Source organism: Medicago sativa, chromosome 3 (genome assembly GCF_051527215.1).
Source record: "Medicago sativa cultivar Bolivia chromosome 3, Bolivia_mono, whole genome shotgun sequence".
NCBI classification, from domain to species: Eukaryota; Viridiplantae; Streptophyta; class Magnoliopsida; order Fabales; family Fabaceae; genus Medicago; species Medicago sativa.
Genome location: NC_140751.1, coordinates 84533726 through 84541107, shown reverse-complemented (window position 1 = coordinate 84541107; position 7382 = coordinate 84533726). Strand labels below are relative to the sequence as shown.

General features: G+C 32.6%; 1 long non-coding RNA gene across 3 annotated transcripts; it reads right to left on the bottom strand.

Annotated features, from left to right (window-relative positions):
* Window positions 1-784: 784 nt before the first annotated feature.
* On the bottom strand, window positions 785-4992 carry LOC146941166 (uncharacterized). 3 transcript variants are annotated; one of them, XR_015032262.1, is made up of 7 exons: window positions 4313-4992; window positions 3881-3913; window positions 3315-3452; window positions 1658-2315; window positions 1483-1550; window positions 1223-1302; window positions 785-1046 (listed from the first exon to the last, which is right to left on the bottom strand). It is a non-coding gene; the product is annotated as an uncharacterized LOC146941166 (long non-coding RNA). The 3 variants fall into 3 exon arrangements; XR_015032263.1 differs by having other exon boundaries at window positions 1223-1550; window positions 3315-3455; XR_015032261.1 differs by having other exon boundaries at window positions 1223-1550.
* Between the last annotated feature and the right edge of the window lie 2390 nt (window positions 4993-7382).

Sequence of the window (7382 nt, the reverse complement as noted above, 5' to 3'; positions counted from 1 at the left end):
AAGAACTTGAAGAAAATTAAAAACCAAGCTGTAAAAAACAAAAGGAAAAAACACAGATTATTTAATGTCCGATTTATGCGGATTGAAGGAATTCGATAACAAAGCAAACGACTCTAGCATTCGAGCAAGCTAAACATCTTTGTCGTCCTTGTGCTCAATTTTGACACGAACAACTCGGTAGGTTTTGTGGCCGACGTACGGCCGGCTTCATCATCATCAACAACCACATAGTCAATGCTATTAGAGGACCTCTTAGCTTTGTTTTGGTGGTTGGTGTGTCAATCACACATGTATTGCCGCATGAGTCCTCGGCCTTTGGTACATCCCGAGACATTGGCGGCAAACAATTTGATCAATTGTGTTACGGATTAAACCACTACTAGAAAAATCCAAATTAGAGACGGGCGAAATCAGTCTCTAAAATGCAAAAAATCCGTCTCTAAACAAGTTGGAGACGGAATTGGAGACGGAATTGGATCCGTGGTTAATTTCCTCGTCTCTAAGCTAATTGGAGACGGATTTACAGATTCCGTCTCTAGCAGACACGGAAAAATTCCGTCTCTACCACGGAAAAATTCCGTCTCTACCAGACACGGAAAAATTCCGTCTCTGAATCATATATTCCGTGACTACAAATAAACCAAATTCTGTCTCTACATAAAATAAATTCCGTCTCTACAGAGACAGAATTTATATTCCGTCTCTAACTTCAATGTTTTTTTTAAAAAAAATTTAACCAAAAGTGCTCTTAAAAATACATATAGTTTGCAAATTTTGATCAGCATAATAATGTCTCATTCAAGAGAAGAGTACTCTTAAAAATACATAAATATAGTTTGCAAATAACTGAACAAATCAAAGTAAAACTATCCATTACCTAAAAATAATAATATGATAATGAATCTAAAATTTTCCAAATCTCTAAATTGTTGTTACTATCCCCTCCTTCATTTACATTATCATTCTCTCATGCTCTTGACATGTTCTTGAGCTAATTGACAAAGCTTCGGAATAATGTCTAAGCTAAATAGGTAACTTCCATCAGCCTGCAAAATTTAAAATATGTGGGTCTCAAGCATAGTTTTTGTTGTTTTCAATAATTATGTCAAGGAAACAAAGCAATGTCAATCAAGCTAGTCAACAAATTTTCTTTAATAGTCCTTTATGTATAGAACAATAAACAATTAGAGTTACAAAATGACTCAACTGAGAGAAAACTTACATTTGTAGCATGGATTTGGAGGCGGAAAATCACCTTACGTTCGTTTTCTCAATCTTCCCCCAAGTAACCCAGACATTGTTCTAGTAAGTTAATCACATTTAAGATGCATTATTGCCAAAACTTGAAGTCATATTCAAAAACAATATATGTAGTGACATGAATGCAAAGGAAGTAAAAAATTCACAATCACTCATATCCTTTTGTTTAGACATAAACTAATGTTATTCTACTAACATGATTTCATGCTCAAATAACCAAACCTTAAACAAGTAGTTGATATTATCCTTGCAAACCAACTAAAGTCAGTCAGCCTTCAAAACACAATATCCTACATAACAAAGACAGCCTTCAAATCATGTTCTAAATCAAACACTAAACAATAAACTTATTGAAAAAATAAATAACATGGATTAAAATTTAGAACTAATATCTCACCTTTTTAGAGACAATTGTACTAGATATGGAATGCTATTAAATCAATCAAAGATAGAAAACTTCAATTTGGTAAAGATGCTGCATAAAACAAAGAAAAGGTGTTAATTGTTATTATCTAAGGTTTCTAAAAAGTTTAAATTTAGTATATTGAATAACTGCCCATGAGGGGTTCAATCGTAAGTCTCAACTTCACAAAATACATAAATCTTCAAGTTGGGATTATAATCGAAAACACGCTAACAAACTACAAAGCTATCAAGAAAACATACAAAACAAAATTTCTTATGAATGAGCAGCAAAAGAACAAACTAATCACTTGCCTTGGTCTTGTCTAAACACTTGTAAGCGAAATTTTAAACACTTACCCTGCTGCTGCAACCAAACACAGACAGAGAGCGAGTTGGTTGGTAATTTAAAGTAACTAGGTCAGTTTCAAATCACTTGTAAGTTGTAATGCATATAAAATAACTAGTGAAGTTTCAACTAACTTCAAATAATCCCCATCTTGACTTACTCACATAATCCATGTATTTCCCATGTAAACTAAATGTTCCATCAGCAACTCTAAGGATCATTACTTGCTAAGATACCTGTTGTGTAGCAGAGACAACCTTTCTCTCATCCGCTATTTCTTGTATATTCATCATTCCGTCATTAACTACATATATTTTGTGTAGCAAAAACTCAGCACCTCAAAAACTCACAAAAACAAAGAGTCACAAGTGTATATATGTTCTTCTATAAACCAACATACTAATCAGCAAACAGACCTTGACACAGTCTCAATCAGCCAATGAAGTTACTAATCAGCACCCATAAAAAATAAAACCAATTCATTGAGTTATAAAAAACAGAGTTATATAAGGTCAGAGTGCCGTCGACAATAATTTTGTTATGGGTCTCACTCTTTCTTGAACTCCGCCTCAGCAGGAGCTTCATAGATTGTACATTCATATAAAAGATGTGTTCTTTACATGAGCATTAAAATGGCCATAACATAATAATATTTATTGATATTCATGTCATCAAGAGAGAGAAGAGCATTAAAATGGCCATAACCATAGATTTGGTCTTCTCGATTGTATTATCACTCCAACCTACATGGAATCAAATTTCCCATGTAACAAATCAACCACAATGACGAGAGAAGAGGGTTTGTGTAATTTAATAATAAACAATGACCTTAAACGCAAGTCCTGCAATAATAAGCACAGTGAGCCGAAAGCCACAAAAACTGCCCTCTCCGAATGATACACCAGAAAAACAAACAGAGCACTGCCAGGCACCAGAACATAATCGCCCCACCAGAAAAGGAAAAAAAAAACAGCAGCAAACCTAATATGTAGCCAAACAAACAGGCGACGCACACACACACACTGTCATAGCAGGTCCAATAGCTTTGAATAGAGACATAGTTGTCATAGCAATGCCATTAGAAAAGTGCAACTCCTAATAATTTCACAAGTAATTATACAAGTATCTATTCTATAGTGGCAATACAAATATCAACAACTCTAAATTCCGGGATACGTAAGTTACGATAAACACACACAACATGGCTCTAAATTCTGTTGGTAATATGAATTTTCGTAGTGGTGTAATTATAAAGAAAATTATAGTTTCAGAACTTAACTTTTTTGAAGAAAGAAATATATACCTAGTTGCATACACCAGTTGTTTGTCTCTAACAGGGAATCATTTACGTGCTTTCTTGTTTAACTTTCCGCTATGTGTTCGTTGTACTAAGCTTGTCATGTAACTACATGAATGATGGTGAATATCCTGCTCAATACCCCTGCTGAACATGAACATAATGTATGACATTTGGACTAAGCATACAAGTATCAAGATTGCAAAAATGCACCTCATTGAGAGTCATCCATCAAATTCAAAGCTTTAGTAGTTTACAACTTTATCGTGTCAACATTTTATTAAGTTATTGAGTAATTAGAGTTGATAAATCCCAATAGACTATAGTCTATAATCATGGTAGTCTAAAGCTTATCTAGAAGAAGAGAAATCCAATTAGAAACTTTCCAATAAAGGCTCATACAAAAACGCAAATAAAAATAAGGATAAACTTATCTGGAAACCAAAATATATACACAATAAATAGTCTAAAATTTGTTGAGTACATGTTAAAAATAATTATAAACTATTTTACTTAATGAAATGTACTATCACACATTGAATATCATGACAAAGCAACTAATTGAAACTAACCTCACTATAGTTGCTGGAATATCAACCACCAACCTAAAGTTCATTGAGAAAAGAGTGTTAGGATTAGTTAACAATTTAAAAAAAAAAAAGTAAATAAGAAACTTGGTGTGACATCATTAATATCACCAACCTGATCTTCCCTGGAAAACTTTCCACTACGACTTGAATTATATATTTTCCACAACCCAAATAAGAATTTTAGCAATATAATTAATCCAATTCTCTTTTGCCAAAATTGACAACTTCAATTTGAGATTTGGCTAGTAACACAATTTTCCCCCAAATCAAAAGAAAAGAAAAACCCTAAAATCCCCGTGAACCACAAGAATAAAATTCATCAATAGAATTTCCACAACAAACAAGAATAAAATAGAGGACAGTAAAACAACAAATACACACTCAAAAATTGATGGTCGTGAAAGTGGAACTCACATGAAGAAAAATCATTAGGTGCAGAGGAGACCCTTGAAGCTTCGTACCCTATGCAAAACAAGGATGAATGAAGGTGAAGGAGAACGAGGGTAGAACAGAAACATGCTTTTGACTAAGCATAAACCACAAATGGTCGCCAACATAGGGAGATCAGTCGAAGACAGAGAAAACGAGGGTGATGGAGGGCGTGAATGAGGATTTCCGGAGAACGAGGGTTTTTGTGAGTGAACAAGAAATACAATTGAGAGGATTTTCAGTGAGTGAGGAAAAAATGAAAGTGAATGGGAGCAAATTTTGATTGAGAGGGAAGCTGAAAATTGTTTAGGGTTCTGACAAAATATGAACGGATGGGGGGAAGTTTTGGGGTTGGATCTAGTGAATTTTTTTTTTTGGAGCCAATACAAAGATAAATGAGGTAAAATTTTGTTTTAGTAATTTTTTATTGATTCCGTCTCTGAACTCCGTGTCTACATATAGTTTGTTTTTAAATTTTTTTATTTTAGAATTGTTAGAGACGGATTTAGACACCGAAAACACTTGTGCCGGATATTTCTGTCTCTAATTCCGTCTCTAATGTTGGAATTTTAAATTCCGTCTCAGCTTATTATTTTCCGTCTCTGATTCCGTCTCAGCTAGAGACAAATTCAATTCCGTCTCTAAATTCCGTCGTTATATGAAACTTTTCTAGTAGTGAACCTTTACGGACTCATGAAAGATTAATGTAATAATTACCATACGAACATTTGAATTGTTTGGCGCAGGCACAATCCACACCAAGCTCAACAACGGATCCATCGTCGGAGTTATTAATTGTATTTGTTTCTCTACCGACTTTAGTCTCGTAGAGCTAACGTGCCCGCATGCACCTTCCATTCCACCGTAAAGACTCATCGCCACCGTATCGAACACTTTTCACCACTTGTTGCCTCCATCGATTCCTCACCGAACGAGATCGGTTACCATACATTGATTGATTAGTAACTAATTTAGTAAGGGAACCATAGTTTCAATTATAAAATTAAAAAAGTATACCAAAAATTATATTAGGAGAATTCCAAAGCACACAGATTTGTTAGCAAACAAATGAATAGTCACGCAACCGTTTAAAATTCCGAGTAAACTTAAAAATGTCGTGATTTTATAGGAACTAAACATATTTATTTATAAACATAAAATTTCATTAGATATAGATAAAGAAACTATAAATTGTAATAAGTTAAATATAAAGTATGTAAATAAATTAAAAATTAAAAATATAATTATGTCTATATATACTATATTTTATTACCGTGTTTTTTAAATTCGTTTAAATATTATTTTAATTAATGGTTAAGAAAAGGGAAAATTTCTTATACGATATTTAGTGTGACAATAACAATAGTTAAATATCATAGTAATATGAAATCATGAATATAAATATGATAAAGGGCGACAACGGATTATACCCATGTTGGAGAATCGACTTAAACTAAACAATTTTAGAAGCTACTATGCATGTGTTTGATTATGCGGTGACCAAAATTGAGTTTGATTGAATTGATTTTATATATTTTTTTTGAAAAATAAAAGAAGGATTATATTAATTGGAAATGGATCCCAAATTTCTTTTGGATTTTCTTGTACCCAAATCTTATTTAAAAGACTTAAACGCACTTTTGGCCCCTAACTTTATCATAGTTGCAATTTTGGTCCCCTATTAAAAAAACCACTTTTTAACCCCCTAAGTTTACCCTTTTTTTCAACTTTAAGGTCCCCTTAATCTTGACTCTATCAACGCCCACGTGGCTCATCACTTAAGTGAGTTGGACGCCACATGCATTATTTTTCAATTAAATTTAAAAGAAAAAGCCACATGTGTATATTATAATTAAGGAAACAAAAAAGAAAAAGGTAATGGGAAGGGGCGCACGTGACAATCTTAATCTAAAACACAAACAACGATGTCGCCAGTTCAACATCTTACAACATGAACAACAACAAACCACTTATTATCAAAAGAAAAAAAAAACTATGGTCCTCTTTAGAAAGAATTTATCAGGCCACACTCATGCTTTCTCACTTACCATTTCTTCTTCTTTTTCATGGATAAGAAAATTCAAGGATGAAGGTGACATTCACGGCCATGGTCATGTGTATTTATAGTTATACCGTATGAAAGAAAGAAGTAACAAACAACACCTTTGTGTTCTTAGTAAAGTGGATGAAAAAATGGGGGAAAAAAATTAGGTTTAGGGTTAGCTTTACGGATTAAGCATTTACCACGGTTTAGGGTTTATTTTTATCGAGAGAAACAGGTTTAGGGCTTCGTATATATAACCAAAATATTTGCTTCATAAAAAAAAAGGCGAGGATAAGAATAAAATTTGTGCGATGCATTTTTTTAGATGGAATTTGTTATGTTAAATTGCAATCGCAAAAGTGTAGAAAATATTTGTTTCAAAAAAAAAAAGGAGGATACGAATGAAATTTGTTAGGTTAATTTTTTTTTGAAAGGGAAATTTGTTAGGTTAATTAATAAATAAGAATTCGGATGGACAAAACTATAGGAAAACAAATTTCGGATTTAAGTGAATTGATAACAAATTTCGGATATGACCAAAATTATAATTAGAGATAAATATGAAATAGTTGTTTCGGAAAATAGAAGAGATAAATACGAAATAGTTGTTTTGGAAAATAGAAGAGATAAATATAATATGATCAATGGCTAAAATTGAATGGCGCCTAAATGCACAAGATCCAATGGCTTAGAAAAGTGGATGAAAAAATGGGGGGAAAAAATTAGGTTTAGGGTTAGCTTTACGGATTAAGCATTTACCACGGTTTAGGGTTTATTTTTATCGAGAGAAACGAGGTTTAGGGCTTCGTATATATAACCAAAATATTTGCTTCATAAAAAAAAGGCGAGGATAAGAATAAAATTTGTGCGATGCATTTTTTTAGATGGAATTTGTTATGTTAAATTGCAATCGTAAAAGTGTAGAAAATATTTGTTTCAAAAAAAAAAAAAAGGAGGATACGAATGAAATTTGTTAGGTTAATTTTTTTTTTTTTTTGAAAGGGAAATTTG